General features: G+C 48.4%; 1 long non-coding RNA gene across 1 annotated transcript; it reads right to left on the bottom strand.

The window, feature by feature from the left end:
• Nucleotides 1-3452: 3452 nt before the first annotated feature.
• On the bottom strand, nucleotides 3453-16933 carry LOC119956544. The gene is made up of 3 exons (XR_005458646.1): nucleotides 16696-16933; nucleotides 7696-7793; nucleotides 3453-3576 (listed from the first exon to the last, which is right to left on the bottom strand). It is a non-coding gene; the product is annotated as an uncharacterized LOC119956544 (long non-coding RNA).
• Between the last annotated feature and the right edge of the window lie 3191 nt (nucleotides 16934-20124).

Genomic DNA, 20124 nt, shown 5'->3' with positions numbered 1-20124 from the left:
ACTGGGCGATGGGTCCATGTCCTCAGTAGATCTTCCTGTTGGAGAGTGGCTGAATCTTCGAGTGGCGATGGTTGGTTGACAGATCTGTGCTGGTGAGTGCAAGGAACAGAAGGAGGCTGCAAATGCCCCAGGGTGGGGAGGGGAGGGTGGGGGAATGGTAGCCAACTGGTGGATGGAATTATGGTTATGGGTGGGCATTCCCCTGGTACAAGCACTTGCGATTCTCTGTGCTGCCGCTGTGATTTGCTGGTCTGTGTTTTTTTTGGGAGGGAGAACTGGCAGAGAAACTTCCAACATTTGACTTTCTGATTTTTATTTTGTAATTTTTCTCCTTGCGTGCACCTTCCACGATGGCTTTGCCATTGCATAGAATTTATAGAATTTACAGTGCAGAAGGAGGCCATTCGGCCCATCGAGTCTGCACCAGCTCTTGGAAAGAGCACCCTACCCAAGGTTAACACCTCCACCCTATCCCCATAACCCAGTAACCCCACCCAACACTAAGGGCAATTTTGGACACTAAGGGCAATTTATCATGGCCCATCCACCTAACCTGCACATCTTTGGACTGTGGGAGGAAACCGGAGCACCCGGAGGAAACCCACGCACGCACGGGGAGGATGTGCAGACTACGCACAGACAGTGACCCAAGCCGGAATCGAACCTGGGACCCTGGAGCTGTGAAGCGATTGTGCTATCCACAATGCTACCGTGCTGCCCCTTTGGGTTGGGGAATTGACCTGATGCAGCCTGCCCATGCAGGGCACGGTCTAGCATTAGAAACCAGTTGCATCACGTGGCGACATGTTGGCCTGGAATGCTCAAATACCTCAATCTCGCCAATGTTGACATGAGCAGGATCTTTCGCCAGGAATGGGTGTGTCGTGGAGTTCAGGGCAGTTTGTCTGTTATGGCCCACGACAAACAAACACACATCTTAATGTGCTGCATCGTAGCTCTGGCTGAGCAATGGAAATCTCAAATCAAATGTGAAGATTCTAGTCTGCTGTCTCTTTAATAATGAACAAATCTTATCACCAGACCACACCTGAAGTATTGTGGGCAGTTTTGGTCTCCCTTAAGGAAGGATATATTTGCCACAGTGCGACGAAGGTTCACCTGTGCCAATTCCTGGGGATGAGGAGAGATTGGGTCTGTGTTCTCTAGTTTAGAAACATGAGCTGATCCCATTGAACCAGCGAAAATTCTTACAGTGTTCGACAGGGTAGATGTGGATAGGATGATTCTGCTGGCTTTGGGGGAGGGGGCGTGGCCATAGAACCAAGGGACATAGTCTAGTCTCAAAAAGGAGTTGACTATTTAAGCCTGATGTGAATATTTGGAATTCTTGACCCCAGAGGGCTGCAGAGCATGTTCAAGACTGAGATTGCAGGTTCTAGGTATTAAAGATAACAAAGGATAGTGCATGGAAAATGGTGTTGCGGTAGAAGATCGGCCATGATGCAGTTGAATGATGGAGCAGGTTCGAGGGGCCAAATGGCCTTGCTCTCATTTCCTATGTTAATGAACAGTGACCCTTGAGTTGGTATTGGGGCTAGGAAGCTTTTCATAGATTTTCATTACGCCACTCAGAGCGCGACCCGTAAAGGGAGGTATGCAAACCTGGATTTATTGAATGGCTTTACTGTCCAAAAACTGCCCAAGCTTCTTGACAGGGTGGAGACTGGACACCAAATGACATGGGGGGGGGGGGGGGGGGGACGTGGGGGGGGCAATGGGGGGGGGGTGGGAATGGGGGTTGGGGGGGGTGGGAGTGGGGGGGGAATGGGGGGTGGGGGGGGGGATGGGGGGGAATGGGGGGATGGGGGGGAATGGGAGGGTGGGGGGGATAGGGGGGGGGAATGGGTGGTTGGGGGAGGGGGGGGAATGGGTGGGGGGGGGGGATGGGGGGGGAATGGGAGGGTGGGGGGGATGGGGGGGGAATGGGAGGGTGGGGGGAATGGGAGGGTGGGGGGGATGGGGGGGGAATGGGAGGGGGTGGGGGGGGGGGATTGGGGGGGGGGGGGGAATGGGTGGTGGGGGGGGGGGTGGTGGAAGCCAAAAATGCGGCTGAAGTGGTCGGTGGCTTTTGGAGTGATGGTTAAAGTTCCAGAATGTAGTGTCTCGCCACCTTTGCTGCTAAAAATCGAATATGAAGGTAGGTGGGTATTTGGGGGAAAGGAGGGGTGGGGGTGAAGGGCATTGCTGCAGATGGCTTTGTACCTAAACATACTTCGCTCGGCTGCACCTGAATATTTCATCAATTGCCAAAAGAACCCTGATCTCTTTCGAAAGAGAAAATGCTGGAAAATCTCAGCAGGTCTGGCAGCATCTGTAGGGAGAGAAAAGAGCCAACGTTTTGAGTCTGACGACTCTTTGTCAAAGCATCGGACTCGAACCGTTAGCTGTTTTCTCTCCCTACAGTTGCTGCCAGACCTGCTGAGATTTTCCAGCGTTTTCTCTTTTGTTTCAGATTCCAGCATCTGCAGTAATTTAGGGGCTGGTTTAGCTCACTCAGCTAAATCGCTGGCTTTCAAAGCAGGTCAGCAGCACGGTTTGATTCCCGTACCAGTCTCCCCGGACAGGCGCCGGAATGTGGCGACTAGGGGCTTTTCACAGTAACTTAATTGAAGCCTACTCGTGACAATAAGCGATTTTCATTTTCAATTTTCATTTCGTTTACTTTTGTTCTGCATTGGAATAAGCCTCGCTCTCTCACGCAGCAAAGAATGCTAGAGGGGAGACTCCAATAAATGTTGAAATACTGATGGCATTTTTCACTGCCCGGGCTGAGGGTGGTTCATTCTCCGCTCCGAATGGGAAGGGCACAAACTGGACAAACGTCGCTCTCAACTGGGCAAACGTCAAAGTGGAGTTTCGGGTGACTGTAAAAGATCCTGGTCCTGGCAACAACTGAAGGATAACTTGAGGGCAAAAACAGAAGAGCAAGACGAAAAATTGGATGGATGGGTAATGTGGGACAGTGGCTTGGATGCTGCCAACTAAGGCTACAGTGCCAACGAACAAACCAATCCTGTGGCGCTTTGGAAGAAGGGTAGATTACTCGATCAATATTTCCAGAAAATACCTTTGTAACTGGTTTAATGAGGTCGGTACTTCTTCTGTTTGACTTGTTCGCAGACGGAACTTAATTGTTTGTGGAGTCTTTGGGAACATTTAAGAGTTGCAACATGGCTCTGTATAAATGCAAGGCTTTCCATCTTTGGCAGCGAAAGTTTAAAAGAAGAAGACCTCTCTGCTTGCACGTAATGTCAAGGGTCAAGAACGTGGTCCTTGAATTCGAAGTGCAGCAGAGTGTGTGTCTGACTTAGCGTCACTCCAATGGGAGGCTGCTGGAAGTCACACGTGTCAGATGGGATGGTTCCTTCATAAGTTGTGTACCTCATGGTCGTTTATGCAACAAGATAAAATCAGAATGCAACAACTCGAGGTGGCTATTCTGTGGTGGATTATTCACCGTGGAGGAGGTTTATTAGTGAGTGGGAGGTCATGGGGAAACGGAGATGCTTGGAAGAAGGGCCGGTCATGAAATGGGCAGCCCAGAGATGCAGATACCTGTAGGAGGAAACAAACAAGTGTGTTAATTGAGCAGTGCATATCCTATTTCACATTAAAAGGGTTGATGAGTGGGATCCGATACTAGCTATCTCGCTCTGGTGGTGGTCTGTTGTGGTTCACCCAGAAAGGCCACGTTGCTACGGGAACATGCACTTTTAAGTGCACGTTGTAGCCCGGAGCTATGGATAGCGATGGCAGAGGTTCTAACTTTCTCTCCCATCATTGATTGACCAGGAATCTCTCCCACTCTTACCGTATGTTGGAAGGGTTTGCAGTTGACACCCAACTTGAAAATGAAAATGAAAATCGCTTATTGTCACGAGTAGGCTTCAATGAAGTTACTGTGAAAAGCCCCTAGTCGCCACATTCCGGCGCCTGTCCGGGGAGGCTGGTACAGGGAATCGAACCGTGCTGCTGGCCTGCTTGGTCTGCTTTAAAAGCCAGCGATTTAGCTCAGTGAGCTAAACCAGCCCCTAACTTGTTTGCCGGATTGCGAATGCATCTTCTATGGCTATCAAGGTGCTGGAGTGGGACGCAAACCCAGTGCTCCTGGCTCAGAGGTAGCGATGCGACCCACCGCGGTACATGACCTCAGAAGATGGAGCAACGAAAAATGTTAATAAGACAGTGAGAATGTTTGAAGACTAAAGATGGAACCACAGATGTATTACAACTCCAGCCCAAAGACACCCAGGTACCCTTTTCTAATCCATCCTTCCTGCGCCCGATCCGTAGCAGTGTAGCTTACAACACTTAAGGTGCAGATCCAGGTACTATTTAGAAGAGTTTAGGGTCTCTGCCTCCACCACCAACTCGGGCAGCGAATTCCAGACTCCCACTCCCCTCTGCGTAAAAAGGTTCTTCCTCATGTTCCCTCTACACCTTCTGCCTCTTATCCTGAATCTATGTCCTCTGGTTCTCGGATTCTCCAGCAAGGGAAACAATTGTATCCTGTCCACCCGATCTCTTTTGCCTCATAATTTTGTACGCCTCCTGGGTGGCATGGTGGCGCAGTGGTTATCCCTGCTACCTCACGGCACTGAGGACCGAGGTTCAATCCTGGCCCCGGGTCATTGTCCGTGTGGAGTTTGCACATTCTCCCCGTGTCTGCGTGGGTCTCACCCTCACAAACCAAAGATGTGCAGGGTAGGTGGATTGGCCATGCTAAATTGCCCCTTAATTAGGAAAAAAAAAGAATTGGGCACTTTAAATTAATTTTAATATGTCACCCGTCAGACTTATTTACTCCAAGAAAAATAACCCCGGCCTCTCCAATCTCCTTGTAGCTACATCTTTCCCGCCCTGGCAACGTTCTTGTAAATCTCCTCTGCTCTCTGTCCAGAGCAGTTACATCCTTCCTGTGATGTGGCGACCAGAACTGCCCACAATACTCCAGCTGTGGCGTCACCAGTGTTTTATACAATTCCAACATTATATCCTTACTTTTATATTCTATACCTCTGCCAGTGAAGGAGAGCATTCCATAAGCTTTCTTAACAACCTTGAACTGATGCGAGGGCGAGTGATTGCTTGTATCAGCCAAGCTTTCCTCAAGTTTCCTGACCCAACGGAGGAGAGAGATGGAGGATAATTCTACAGAAAGTATTTCTTCTTGAAGTTTCCAGGCATTGTGAAGGGATTGTTTGCCCCATTGATAAATATATTGTGGGCGGGGGGGGGGGGGGGGGGGGGGGGGGGGGGGGGGAGTGATCGCAACATAAGAAATAGGTGGTTACATGGCCCCACCAGTCAGTGGCTTGTCCTAATGATCAGAGTGGTGATATTCTGCCATGCCGTGGAAAATTAAACATTAGGATTGCCGGCCCTTTAGGACTGTCCAGGACTCTCGCGGGATTGAGGATTAACCTGGTTGACACAGCAATGCAAGAGACAAATGGTAGCGGCTTAAAAAAGGTTGAGTTTTTTTTTGGGAGATGTGGGCATCACTCGTTGGGCCAGCATTGATTGCCCATCCCTTATTGCCCCTGAGAAGGTGGTGGTGAGCCACCTTCTTGAACCGCTGCAGTCCATGTGGTGCAGGTACACCCACTGTGCTGTTGGAATCATAGGATTCCTATAGTGAACCAGCAGGCCATTCGGCCCGTCGAGTCTGCACCGACCCTCAGAAAGACCACCCTCCCTAGGTCCGTAACCCTGTAACGGGAGTAGTGGGGGCATGGAATCCACTGCCTGTGGATGTAGTTGAGTCGGAAACATTAGGGACCTTCAAGCGGCTGTTGGATAGGTACATGGATTACGGTAGAATGATGGGGTGTAGATTAATTTGTTCTTAAGGGCAGCACGGTAGCATTGTGGATAGCACAATTGCTTCACAGCTCCAGGGTCCCAGGTTCGATTCCCGGCTTGGGTCACTGTCTGTGCGGAGTCTGCACATCCTCCCCGTGTGTGCATGGGTTTCCTCCGGGTGCTCAGGTTTCCTCCCGCAGTCCAAAGATGTGCAGGTTAGGGTGGATTGGCCATGCTAAATTGCCCTTAGTGTCCAAAACTGCCCTTAGTGTTGGGTGGGTTACTGGGTTATGGGGATAGGGTGGAGGTGTTGACCTCGGGTAGGGTGCTCTTTCCAAGTACCGGTGCAGACTCGATGGGCCGAGTGGCCTTCTGCACTGTAAATTCTATGATAATCTATGATTAATCTAGGACAAAGGTTCGGCACAACATTGTGGGCCGAAGGGCCTGTTCTGTGCTTTATTTTTCTATGTTCTATGTAACTGAACCTGCCCATCCCTGAACACTAAGGGGCACTTTATCTGAACCTGCACATCTTTGGCCTCTGGGAGGAAACCGGAGCACCCGGAGGAAACCCACGCAGACATGAGGAGAATTTGCAGACTCCACACAGTCACCCGAGGCCGGAATTGAACGCAGGTCCCTGACACTGTGAGGCAGCAGTGCCAAGCACTGTGCCGCCATGTTGTAGAGTTCCAGGATTTTGATTCAGCGACAACGGTGATATATTTTCAAGTCGGGGAGCCGAGTGGCTTGGACGGGAACCTCCAGGTGGTGGTGTTCCTACGTAGCTGCCACCCAAGGTGCTAGAGGTCTTGGGTTTGGAAGGTGCTGTTGAAGGAGCTTTGGTGAGTTGCCGCAGTGCCACTTGTCGATGGTACAGACGGCTGGTACTGTGTGTCAATGGTGAAGGGGGCGAATGTTGAAGGTGGCGGATGGGGTGCCAATCAAGCGGGCTGTTTGTCCTGGATAGTCAAGCTTTCTGTGTGTTGGAGCTGCACTCATCCAGGCAAGGGGAGAGTATTCCATCAGAATCCTGTTTTGTGCCAGTTGGCGGACAGGCTTTGGGGAGTCGGGATGTCAGTTTCTTGCCACAGGACCCCCAGCCACTGATGTGCTCTTGTAGCCACAGTGTTTACATGGCTGGTCCAGTTAAGCCTCTGGTCAATGGTGACCTCCAGTATGTTGATATCCAACTTCAACACTATCATTCATTTTTTATAAAATCATTCTTTGGGGGGGGGGGGGGGGGGGGGGGGGGGGGGGGAAGGCTGAGGGTTGGAATTGCCGGTGTTCTGGGTGGAAACAGTTAGAAGTGGGAGGCCACACAATAAAACCTCCAGGAATATGTGCAACTAGAGTTAGGTAACGGGACAGCGCATAGACGGCACAGCATCTGCATCAGTTCCCCAGGATTATGCAACCACAGTTGGGGATGTGAGAAAGTCTACCTCCTTGACTGTTCCCACCTTTTGACTGGCTGAGGGTGCAGCGGCACGGCAGCACAGTGGTTAGCACGGGTGCTTCACAGCGCCAAGGTCCCAGGTTCGATTCCCGGCTTGGGTCACTGTCTGTGTGGAGTCTGCACGTTCTCCCCCTGTGTCTGCGTGGGTTTCCTCCGGTTTCCTCCCACAAGTCCCGAAAGACCTGCTTGGACATTTCTGAATTCTCACTCTTGTGTACCCGATCAGGAATGTGGCGACTAGGGGCTTGTCACAGTAACCTCATTGCAGTGTTAATGTCAGCCTGCTTGCGACAATAGAGATTATTATTATTATTTCAGGACATACCCAGGTGAAGCAGGTTAGGCCCAACGGATAGTTACTACCCAAACACGGACACCAAACTAATCGTAGAATAGACGCTCACCAGTCAGCTGTTGTTAAACTTTAAATCCTAATGTTTTCATGCAGTTTTTGTAGGCCTGAGTTGCTTCTTTGCAGTTTTCTTCACCTTTATCTGTGATGCTGGAAACCATTAAAATAAAAAAAAACACCAAAGTTAGACGGAGATTCCGAGGCCCAAGCTCCATGCCAATCCCGATCCCTACCCTGACAGCCAAGAAAACCGATATAAGGTGATTGGCAAAGCAGCAACTGTGGCTACCAGGAGACGCTTTCTCACGCAGCGAGTGGCTAGGATCTGGAATGCACGGCCTGAGAGTCTGGTGGAGGCAGGTTCAATTGAGACCTTTAAAAGAGAATTTTAATTATCTGAAGAGGGAACAATTGTCGGGCTGCGGGGGAAACGGACGGAGGGAGCGAAAGTTGAAGGGGGCGGATTGGGTACCGATCACTGGGCTGCTTTGTCCTGGATGGTGTCGAGCTTCTTGAGTGTTGTTGGAGCTGCGCTCACCCAGGCAAGTGGAGAGTATTCCATCACACTCCTGACTTGTGTCTTGTAGGTGGTGGACAGGCTTTGGGGGGGGGGGGGGGGGAGGGAGGTAAGGAGGTGAGTTACTCACCGCAGGATTCCTAGTCTTTGACCTGCTCTGGTAGCCACAGTATTTATATGACTAGTCCAGTTCACCTTCTGATCAATGTCAACCCCCTAGAATGTTGACAGGGACTAGGGTTAGGTGTTCACCCTCTTGCAGAGAGGGCTGTAATGCACACGGTGGGGAGAATAGACTTCTGTGCTGTAACCATTCTCTGAGACTAAACATTTTCCTAATGTACTGGGAGCAAAGACTTTATGGTGGAACAGTTGAGGAACAGTGGAGGACCTTCCAAGTGATTTTTCACAGTGCTCAGCAAAGGTTAATACCAATAAAAAGGAAGGACGGTAGAAAGAGGGAAAATCGACCATGGATATCTAAGGAAATAAGGGAGAGTATCAAATTGAAGGAAAAAGCATAAAAATGGCAAAGATGGTGGGAGACCAGAGGACTGGGAAATCTTTAGGGGGCAACAGAAGCTACTAAAAATGCTATAAAGAAGAGTAAGATAGAGTATGAGAGAAAACTTGCTCAGAATATAAAAATCAGACAGTAAACGTTTTTACAAATATATAAAACAAAAAGAGTGGCTAAGGTAATATGGCCCTTTAGAGGATGAGAAGGGAGTTTTAATAATGGGAGATGAGGAAATGGCTGAGGAACTGAACAGGTTTTTTGGTCGGTCTTCACAGTGGAAGACACAAATAACATGCCAGTGACTGATAGAAATGAGGCTATGGACAGGCGAGGACCTTGAGAGGATTGTTATCACTAAGGAGGTAGTGATGGGCAAGCTAATGGGGCTAAAGGTAGACAAGTCTCCTGGCCCTGATGGAATGCACCCCAGAGTGCTAAAAGAGATGGCTAGGGAAATTGCAGATGCACTAGTGATGATTTACCAAAATTCACTAGACTCTGGGTTGGTCCCGGTGGATTGGAAATGAGCAAACTGTTTAAAAAGGAGGTAGGCAGAGAGCAGGAAATTATAGGCCAGTGAGCTTAACTTCAGTAGTAGGGAAGATGCTGGAATCTATCATCAAGGAAGAAATAGCGAGGCATCTGGAAAGAAATTGTCCCATTGGGTAGATGCAGCATGGGTTCATAAAGGGCAGGTCGTGCCGAACTAATTTAGTGGAATTTTTTGAGGACATTACCAGTGTGGTAGATAAAGGGGAGCCAATGGATGTATATCTGGATTTCCAGAAAGCCTTTGACAAGGTGCCACACAAAAGGTTGCTGCATAAGATAAAGATGCATGGCATTAAGGATAAAGTAGTAGCATGGATAGAGGATTGGTTAATTAATAGAAAGCAAAGAGTGGGGAATAATGGGTATGTCTCTGGTTTGCAATCAGTAGCTAGTGGTGTCCCTCAGGGATCCGTGTTGGGCCCACAATTGTTCACAATTTACATAGATGATTTAGAGTTGGGGACCAAGGGCAATGTGTCTAAGTTGGCAGATGACACTAAGATGAGTGGTAAAGCGAAAAGTACAGAGGATACTGGAAGTTTGTAGAGGGATTTGGATAGGTTAAGTGAATGGGCTAGGGTCTGGCAGATGGAATACAATGTTGACAAATGTGAGGTTATCCATTTTGGTAGGAATAACAGCAAACGGGATTATTATTTAAACGATAAAATATTAAAGCATGCTGCTGTGCAGAGAGGCCTGGGTGTGCTAGTGCATGAGTCACAGAAAGTTGGTTTACAGGTGCAACAGGTGATTAAGAAGGCGAATGGAATTTTGTCCTTCATTGCTAGAGGGATGGAGTTTAAGACTAGGGAGGTTATGCTGCAATTGGATAAGGTGTTAGTGAGGCCACATCAGGAGTATTGTGTGCAGTTTTGGTCTCCTTACCTGAGAAAGGACGTACTGGCACTGGAGGGTGTGCAGAGGAGATTCACTAGGCTAATCCCAGAGCTGAAGGGGTTGGATTACGAGGAGGTTGAGTAGACTGGGACTGTACTCGTTGGAATTTAGAAGGATGAGGGGGGGATCTTATAGAAACATTTAAAATTATGAAGGGATAGATAGGATAGATGCGGGCAGATTGTTTCCACTGGCGGGTGAAAGCAGAACGAGGGAGCATAGCCTCAAAATAAGGGGAAGTAGATTTAGGACTGAGTTTAGGAGGAACCTCTTCACCCAAAGGGTTGTGAATCTATGGAATTCCTTGCCCAGTGAAGCAGTTGAGGCTCCTTCATTAAATGTTTTTAAGGTAAAGATAGATGGTTTTTTGAAGAATAAAGGGATTAAGGGTTATGGTGTTCGGGCCGGAAAGTGGAGCTGAGTCCACAAAAGATCAGCCACAATCTCATTGAATGGCGGAGCAGGCTCGAGGGGCCAGATGGCCTACTCCTGCTCCTAGTTCTTATGTTCTTATGTCTCCACTGTCCATGGGGGAAGCAGGATGTACAAAAAGAGTTGGGTTGAAAGTTAATGGAGCTGAGGGGATTAAAGGTGAGACGGAAATCAGCCAATCTAAGGGGAGCATAATTTCCTGAATTATTGACAGTGCAATACTCGGGTGGAGGTGGGCGACCTGGGGCCTGTGGACAGGTTCAGCGGTGATGGTGCCCTGCTGAAACTTTCTGGTTCTGGACATGAAGGCCTACAAATGACCCAAAGTGGCATTTGCAATCAGGACGATTGTTAAAAGCTAAATTCGGAGTCCTGTAGCAGGCCCCGAGGGTCAGAGCTGAAGCACAACTGTTGGGGGGATGGTTCGCTCGTCCCAAGCAATAACCGCAAGCAGCATATGGGCGGTTTGGGGAATCCAGATGTGGTTGAGATCTGCTCAAGGAGGGCATCCAGGTACAATACCTGAAAGTGATATCCAGGCCATTCAGGAGCGATACCTGGCAGCATCCTTTTCATAAAACACGGTCATAGAAATCTGGAACTCTTTCCCCCTCCAGAAAAAAGGAGTGGATTCTGGGGCTGTTGTGTCTTCCACCCCTCTCCGGGTCTGAAGGGGTGGGGGGGGGGGGTGGGGGGCCCGTTGTCCGGGCCGTCGGTCTCCCTCTCTCGGGGGTGGCCGGGGACCCCTTAGCTCGTGGGCCTGCCGACTCGCTCGCTCGCTGCTCCTGCCCTCTTGTCCATCGCTTCTGGCTTCGCTGTGGCCTCCTGAGCCACCACTAGTTGGCATATTGCTCTTTTTCTCTTCCTTTTCTCTTTAAGGGTACAATAAGTCCGGATTTTCAGGCTAAATTCATCCAAAAGTGCCTATTCTACTGTATTATGGAGGAGAGCCACCTGATGTGCAAATGCTCAGCACATCCCTGTCACCAGAAGTGTGGGTGTCAATAAGAAGTCATTTAAAAAAAATATATTTAGAGTACCCAATTTTTTTTTTTCGAATTAAGGGGCAATTTAGCCTGGCCAATCCACCCACTCTGCAAATCTTTTGGGTTGTGAGGGCGAAACCCACGCAAACACGGGCAGAATGTGCAAACTCCACACGGACAGTGAGCCAGAGCCGGGATCGAACCTGGGACCTCGGCGCCGCAGTCCCAGTGCTAACCACTGCGCCACAATAGGAAGTAGTCGAGGCCAAAGCGTTGAGTGATTTCCCGATGGGATTAGCTCTCGGGGCTAAAGGGATCAGGGGCTGGTGGGGGCGAGGCGGGATCAGGGTATTGAATTTGATGATCAGCCACGAATGGTGGAGCAGACTCGAAGGGCCGAATGGCCTCCACCTGCTTCCATCTTCTTTGTCTGAAATGTTAAAAAGAGATTTTTTTTACTAAGGGTATGAAAGGGCTATCTGCCGAGTGTGGGAGTAATGGATTTGAAGCACTGAAGTAAGGGGCTGAATGGCCTCCAACCGTTTCTACGTTGTCCAGTTATTTGTTATTTGATGGTGATAAGACAAAAACAGAGTGTGCCTGTGATTGTTTTTTTGATGGTGGCGAGTGTTTTACTGCCTTGTTTGAATGTGACAGATGTTTAAGTGGATATGTACATATGCAGTACATGCCCCCCACATTGTGCGAATGCATGTGAGGCATTTTCTCCTAAAATTAGTGTGCACGGCTAAAACATGTGACATCTTTGGCTGGTCAGCAGTGGGAAGGAGCACCTCGCATAAACCGTGTTGAACTGGGCAGCCCCAACAGAGAGCATACGATTCCCCAGCGTTCATGTTCCTTAACTTGCTAACCACAACATTCATACTAAAATTCAAGGTCAGGCTTGTTCTAAGCCTGTTAAACACTGGCGTGCGAGGGGGAAGCAGCATTTTCCGATTGCATACTCACAGAGAATTTGTACAAAAATGTTCCATACATTGATCAGGGTGACCAGGAACCCAGCACTAATGATCAGTCAGACTTCATTAGACAAATACAAGGCAGAGACGGCAGCAGCCAGCCAGAAATACTTCCCCTGGTCTCATCAGTTGACAGGAGCTGAGTCAGCTCGCAGCTCGACAGTTCAAATTACCCATCACCGTGGCACAGCCCTCAATCCCTGCCCTGAGTGTGGCCACGCCAGATAAGCAGGCAAAGTCACCGTCAGCTCAAATTAGGGAGCAGAGCTTGAGGTTAAAATAACACGGGGCAGAGAGAGGCCGAGCACGCAACAAAACCGGCGGAGGGACGATTGTTTTGTCTGAGGGTGTTACTACCGAATGGAGCATTTTTTTTTTTGGATTGGCCATATCTTTTTATTAAAACAGTAATAAAAAAATATATACAAGGGCAGCACGGTGGCCTAGCGGTTAGCACAGCTGCGTCACGGCGCTGAGGTCCCAGGTTCGATCCCGGCTCTGGGTCACTGTCCGTGTGGAGTTTGCACATTCTCCCCGTGTCTGCGTGGGTTTCGCCCCCACAACTCAAAAATGTGCAGAGTAGGTGGATTGGCCATGCTAAATTGCCCCTTAATTAGAAAAAATAATTGGGTACTCTAAATTTATTTTTTTTAAAAATATATATATACAAGGTCAAAAGGTACAAACACTCATTTTGTGTTGGAGAAACAGGATATTCACGCTTTCCAGGGCAGCACGGTAGCATTGTGGATAGCACAATTGCTTCACAGCTCCAGGGTCCCAGGTTCGATTCCCGGCTTGGGTCACTGTCTGTGTGGAGTCTGCACATCCTCCCCGTGTGTGCGTGGGTTTCCTCCGGGAGCTCCGGTTTCCTCCCACAGTCCAAAGATGTGCGGGTTAGGTGGATTGACCATGATAAATTGCCCTTAGTGTCCAAAATTGCCCTCAGTGTTGGGTGGGGTTACTGGGTTATGGGGATAGGGTGGAGGTGTGGGCTTGGGTAGGGTGCTCTTTCCAAGAGCCAGTGCAGACTTGATGGGCCGAGTGGCCTCCTTCGGCACTTTAAATACTATGATAAATATCTATGATAAAATATCAACTACTTCACAATGCCCAGTGTCCCTAGACTATTCAACTGTGGGAGGCTCCACTCGCCAGGAAGGCCATTAAAATAAATTGAACTCATTTGAGAGTTGGGATTACATTACCAAGAGGAGCGATTAACTCGCCTCCTGGCTTTCCGAATCCTGTCCACCATCTACAAGGCACAAGTCAGGAGTGTGATGGAATACTCTCCACTTGCCTGGATGAGTGCAGCTCCAACAACACTCAAGAAGCTCAACACCATCCAGGACAAAATAGCCCCGCTTGATTGGTACCCCATCCACCACCTTAAACATTAATTCCATCCACCACCGACGAACAGTGGCAGCCGTGTGTACCATTTACAAGATGCATTGCAGGAACTCGCCAAGGCTCCTTCGACAGCACCTTCCAAACCCACGACCTCTACCATCTAGATGGAAAAGAACAGCAGATACCTGGGAACCCCATCACTTGCAAGTCGCTCACCATCCTGACTTGGAAATATATCGGCCGTTCATTCACTGTCGCTGGGTCAAAATCCTGGAACTCCCTCCCTAACAGCACTGTGGGTGTACCTACACCACATGGATTGCAGCAGTTTAAGAAGGCGGCTCATTACCACTGCCTTCGAGGGCAATTGGGATGGGCAATAAATGCTGACCTAACCAGAGACGCCCACATCCTGTGAACAAATATTTTTTTTTAAATGAGAGAACATGGCATTGAGGGAGATATTGCCTTCCAGGTGAAATATTAAACTGACATTCCTGTCTGTCCTCTGTATGAAAAAGATGACGTTGAGCGATCTGCAGAACAGGTGAGGTGCCCAGATCAACATTCCTTCCTCAACCAACGCCATCAAAGACATATTTAACAGGTTTTGCTGTGTGCGGGATCTTGCTGTGTGCACTTTGGCTGCCACATTCCTGTACAGAACATTAGGGGCTGGACTTCAGAGGTAATTGGCTATTGAGCATGTTGGAACATTCTGAGGATGTGAAAGGGGATATATAAACGCCAGTCCCCCTCGAGACACCTATCTGCTATTGACCAAACGCTCCACGTCCTAACTTAATGGAAACAATTAAATGCCCGTTAAAGAACATTTCCACCACCAAGTGCTTTCCTATCTCCATCAAAGGGATTCATGAGGGGGTTTGCTGACAAAGCAGGTATCTCATGGCCTACCCTTCCCAGAGGCCATATAACCTATGGACACATTAAAGGATACATAGAAATATGTCAAAGGAAACTGGTTCTTTACCACCCGAGGTATGTCTAGACAAGGAGTCAATTCGTTCCATCTCACTGGTACTTCCATAGAAACACAGGCGCACCTCAATCCTGCCGCATCCCACTCCCCGTTTAAATCAGTGGCTAATGTTCTATCTTAACCATTGGAATATCGCTCAAAAGTTTAACCAAGTTTTTTTTCAATTTAGAGTACCCAATTATTTTTTTTCCAATTAAGGGGCAATTTAGCGTCGCCAATTCACCTACCCTGCATATCCTTTGGGTTGTGGGGGTGAAACCCACGCAGACACGGGGAGAATGTGCAAACTCCACACGGACAGTGACCCAGGGCCGGGATTCGAACCTGGGACCTCGGTGCCGTAGGCTGCAATGCTAACCACTGTGCCACCGTGCTGCCCTCAAGTTTAACCAAGTTGATGCCTCCATAACCAGTCCTATATTTCGCTGGTTACTAACATATACCCTCCTCCTGCCCATTGTAACAGGGTTTGACTTCTTCAATTCACTTAAATATCATCAGTGCCTCTCTACAGGATCATTTTGTTCATCCCTCTTTCATCGTAGAATCACAGAATCCCTACAGTGCAGAAGGAGGCCATTCAGCCCATCGAGTAGGCACCGGTCCTTGGAAAGAGCACCCTACTTAAGCCCACTCCTCCACCCTATCCCCCTAACCCTACCTAACCTTTTGGACACCAAAGGGGCAATATAACATGGCCAATCCAGCTAAACTGCACATCTTTGGACTGTGGGAGGAAACCGGAGCACCCGGAGGAAACCCACACACACACATGGGGAGAAAGTGCAAACTCCACACAGTCAACCGAGGCCGGAATTGAAACAGGGTCCCTGGGGTTGTGAGGCAGTAGTGCCACCCTTCCAAACCAGAATCATTCATTTCTGATTTTTCTCCCCTCCTAGTTCAATGCTAGGTCTCGTGATTCTGCATTAACCTAAAATGGATGCCCTTCTGCATCGGGGCCTGTTCAAACGGCTTGTAGTTGAATCTAAAAAGATAACTTACTTCAGCAAATTCGACTTCAACCTTCAATCGAATAAATTTATCAAAGTAAAAAATGTGGGTCGAGCTGAACCGAGACAAACCATTCTGCATTGAGGACTTTCTCAGTTCCTCATCCAACACAACAACAGTAACTTGCATTTAAATAGCACCTCCGACATAGTAAAACGTGGTTCATTGGAGCATTATCAAATGAAATTTGACAGGCCACATAAGGAGGTGTTGGGGGGGGGGGTGTCTCGAAGTAGCATCTTAAAGGAGAAGGGAGAGGCGTTGAGGATTAGGGAGGTTGGGGCCCAGGCAACTGAAAACATGGCTGCCAAATGGTGGGGCGTTTAAAATTGGGGGGGAGGGGGTGCTCAAGACAGCAGAAAACCTAGAATCCGGGAGAAACTTGAGAGGGTGGCGATGTTTCACTGCCAACGCTGGGTGCTTCCTATGTTGCTACAAATGTGCTAGGTTATGGGTATTTACCAGTTTGCTGAAGAGACTCCCTCCTCTTGCGTAAGGTGGCGTGAATGAAAGGACAATAACGGCTCAATAACCCTGATCGGAATTCCACACCGACTCCCGGAAATGGTTAATTTGGAGTTGATGCTATGCGAGGTGTCAGGTCAATCAGGCAAAGCCATTTGCACGGCTGGAACTGGGCAGACGCGTTAACTGCAAAGCGATTCTGTCATTTAACCCCGCACTCAGTTATGTAAAGAAAAACCATACGTTTTACCATGACGCTTCGCAAGCCTCCCGTAAAATTGCAATTGGACAGGAATGTTTCTTAAAGCCCCTTGATGAGCTCACCATTTCTCCATGGCCGTTTTGAGTTCCGCGCAGGGAGCCTCGGAGGGTGCAGCTGGGGCCTTGTCCATCTCGGCTGCGTGGACGCTCTCCTGATCTTTATTAGCTGACATGGTGAGGATCCTCCGAATAGCTGGCTCCCTCACTCTCTCTGCGTTTCTCTCTCTCTCTCGCTCTCTCACTCCCCCACCCCCCCTCCTCCCCTGAAGTTGAAGGGTGGAAGATAATTTGTTTGTCAAATGACGGCAGCAAGGGCGGAGGTCACCCGTGGGGCAGGAGAGATAACGCGACAGGCTTTAACTTGGGGCAGGTTTGTCCAATGGGACTGGTTTAGGCATGCGTCCCTATTTAACCATCTCAGGGCCAGGCTAAAAGGCAAATAAGTTATTAGTTTGCGAGTTACAGCTAACCTGGAGCTTTTCCTTCAGTGTCAGTGTGTCGTGGGTTCAAGCCCTCCTCCGGAGGCTCCACAAATGTTCAGGCCGATACTCCCCGTGCGGTACTGAGAGTCCTGCGCTGTCAGTGGAGCACTCTTTCAAAGGAGGTGTTAAACTGAGGTCTCATCTGCTCTCTCAGACTGAATAAAAAGCAGGGCAGCATGGCGGCACAGTGGTTAGCACTGTCGCTTCACAGCGCCAGGGACCCGGCTTGGATCACTGTCTGTGCGGAGTCATAGAACATAGAACATAGAACGATACAGCGCAGTACAGGCCCTTCGGCCCACGATGTTGCACCGACATGGGAAGTCAAAAACTAAAGGCCATCTAACCTACACTATGCCATTATCATCCATATGCTTATCCAATAAACTTTTAAATGCCCTCAATGTTGGCGAGTTCACTACTGTTGCAGGTAGGGCATTCCACGGCCTCACCACTCTTTGCGTAAAAAACCTACTTCTGACGTCTGTCCTATATCTATTACCCCTCAATTTAAGGCTATGTCCCCTCGTGCTAGCCACCTCCATCCGCGGGAGAAGGCTCTCACTGTCCACCCTATCTAACCCTCTGATCATTTTGTATGCCTCTATTAAGTCACCTCTTAACCTCTTCTCTCTAACGAAAACAACCTCAAGTCCATCAGCCTTTCCTCATAAGATTTTCCCTCCATACCAGGCAACATCCTGGTAAATCTCCTCTGCACCCGTTCCAAAGCTTCCACGTCCTTCCGATAATGAGGCGACCAGAACTGTACGCAATACTCCAAATGCGGCCGTACTAGAGTTTTGTACAGCTGCAACATGACCTCATGGCTCCGGAACTCAATCCCTCTACCAATAAAGGCCAACACACCATAGGCCTTCTTCACAACCCTATCAACCTGGGTGGCAACTTTCAGGGATCTATGTACATGGACACCAAGGTCTCCGTGTGTTTCTTCCGGGCGCTCCGGTTACCTCCCACAAGTCCCGGAAGACGTGCTTGTTAGGTGAATTGGATATTCTGAATTCTCCCTCTGTGTACCCGAACAGGCAACGAGGGGATTTCCACAGTAACTTCAGATACTAATAAAGATTATTATATTATTATTATTTATCCCTCAATCAAGAGGTTGCTGCATTTTCTACAATGCAGCTATGACTAAAACTGGCTTGTGGAGAACTTTGCAATATAAATGCTAGTCGTTCCACTCATAGTCAGTCATTTTAACAAAACATGTTTTTTTAGTTTCTTTTTACAAGTAATGCAACACGGGTACAGTACAACATAAATGCTTCTGACTACACGAGCAGAGAAAAAGACAGGAGAACAGCAATACAACTGATTCTTAAACTTAGTGCTGCCAACCACACAATAGAGAAAAAAAAACATAAGCTTGAGAACAGCATAAGGCCATGTGGACATAGTAATATGATGCACACCTTCATGTATAGCAAGTTCAAGACAGTGCTACATAACTAATGTAAAACCTTGTAGGAGCAAGTCAAACATCACAGCCTATAAATTTGAGATATTGGTCCCATACGTTTCGGAATCCATCCGATTTAGAATGGTGCATGCAATTAGTGTCACAAGTAGGCTTACATTAACACTGCAATGAAGTTCCTCAACATACTGTACTAGAAAACCATCTTGTATACATTCCAGGAATTCACCCTCCACAGCATCAGGACTAATTAGGTTTACCCATTCCAAGTCCCCCATGATTATGCTTGTTACATGCACCTCGAATTATACTGTGACCCACATCATTACTGCTTGGTGACCTATAAACTCCAACCAATGCTTTCTGTTTCTTAGCCCCACCCAAACTATTTCTACATCGTTATCGGCAGTCCTTTCTCACGAATGTATAAATCTCACTTTAAACAGTGCTACCCCACCTCCCTTCCTATTCAGCTACCCAAAGTGTGCATTCAGCTAGATTGCCTTAAATTCTGCCCTTCCATTATTTTCACAACCACTAGCCTAGTCTGCTGGCACCCACTTCCCCCCTGCCACACTTTGTACTTTGCGTGGACCCTGTCTGCTTAGCAGCTCCCATTGCCTCCACTATTTATTAAAATTCAGCACTTTTGCATTTTTAACGTCTTACATTTCAAGAACCCCTTTATTGAAGTGGACCTTGATACCCCCGAAGATGTGAAACTCCACGCAACATGTCAAGGCAGGTCTGCAGTGCAACCCCTATAGAAACGTCCCAGAAAGTAATCAACTTAAAAAAATAATCAGACAGCAGGTGACTAGTGGCAGCCATCTTTGGCCACTGCTGCTTTTTAAAAGGAATAAATAAACCAGGTTCTCTTAGTTCAATAGGTTTGTTGAAGTTATGGGTAGATCGCACTGAATCACAATTTCCCATTGTGACACAAATCATCTTCACCGGTGAATCCTAACAATATAATTAAAGTCTAGCGGCATGATAGCCACTTAGTCTGCGCCTTAAACAATGGTACCTAAACCATTCTCAGAAACACTCAAGTTTCTGCTGGTTGGTGCTACGATCTGCAAGTTTCATCATCTAAATCACAGACACCAGAGAATTGGGGTCAGAATAACCAAATTCTTGCTCTGCCATCACCTCACCTAACTCAGCTCCCATAATCCTCACTAAATCATAAACCTGTTTACTTCCCACATACATGTTCCAGGTACTAATGGCTCAGTATAGCTTGGGAAAGGTAGTACCTAGTTGAATGGCAGTAGACTCGAGTATCCTACAGAAGACTTCATTGTTTGAACCATGTTCCCTAGTTTCATAGCATTTACAGTGCAGAAGGAGGCCATTCGGCCCATTGAGTCTGCACCAGCTCCTGGAAAGAGCACCCTACCCAAGGTCAACACCTCCACCCTATCCCCATAACCCCACCCAACACTAAGGACAATTTATCATGGCCAATCCACCTAACCTGCACATCTTTGGGCTGTGGGAGGAAACTGGAGCACCCGGAGGAAACCCACGCAGACACAGGGAGAACGTGCAGACTCCGCA

The sequence above is a fragment of the Scyliorhinus canicula genome, chromosome 23 (genome assembly GCF_902713615.1).
Source record: "Scyliorhinus canicula chromosome 23, sScyCan1.1, whole genome shotgun sequence".
Classification (NCBI taxonomy): Eukaryota; Metazoa; Chordata; class Chondrichthyes; order Carcharhiniformes; family Scyliorhinidae; genus Scyliorhinus; species Scyliorhinus canicula.
This window is presented reverse-complemented; position numbering and strand designations above follow the sequence as displayed.